The sequence below is a fragment of the Crocuta crocuta genome, unplaced genomic scaffold, assembly GCF_008692635.1.
Source record: "Crocuta crocuta isolate KB4526 unplaced genomic scaffold, BGI_CrCroc_1.0 scaffold2588, whole genome shotgun sequence".
In the NCBI taxonomy this organism is placed as follows: domain Eukaryota; kingdom Metazoa; phylum Chordata; class Mammalia; order Carnivora; family Hyaenidae; genus Crocuta; species Crocuta crocuta.
In genome coordinates this window covers 35,205-35,660 of record NW_027532888.1, presented here as the reverse complement: position 1 = coordinate 35,660, position 456 = coordinate 35,205, and the positions used below count along the sequence as shown (strand labels likewise).

Genomic DNA, 456 nt, shown 5'->3' with positions numbered 1-456 from the left:
GATAGCACAAAATACTCATAAAATATTTTAATCAACTAGTTCCCTACAGTTATATTCAAGATCCCAAAAATTAAGTCACAGTTTAAAGTTTTTAACTTTTAGGGGTGCCTGGGTGGCTCAGTCAGTTAAGCATCAGACTTCAGCTCAGGTCATGATCTCACAGTTCGTGGGTTCGAACCCCATGTCAGGCTCTGTGCTGACAGCTCAGAGCCCGGAGCCTGCTTCAGATTCTGTGTCTCCCTCCCTCTCTGCTCCACCCCCCAACTCATGCTCTGTTTCTCTCAATAATAAATAAACATAAAAAAATTTTTTAACTTTCAAAGTTACTGCCATCTTCCTCAGGATTTTTTTCCCCTGCCTCATTTGTATATAATATCCAATCCCAATACAATGTTTTTCCCTTTCAAATGCACTTTTTGTTTTTACTTCTCATTAAAGATGGAGAAATTCCAAACT

At 38.8% G+C, this 456-nt stretch overlaps 1 protein-coding gene across 3 annotated transcripts in view; it reads right to left on the bottom strand.

The window, feature by feature from the left end:
* Positions 1-456, bottom strand: part of PLP1 (proteolipid protein 1) — a 16,311-nt gene that overhangs the window by 3,279 nt on the left and 12,576 nt on the right. The window lies entirely within an intron of this gene.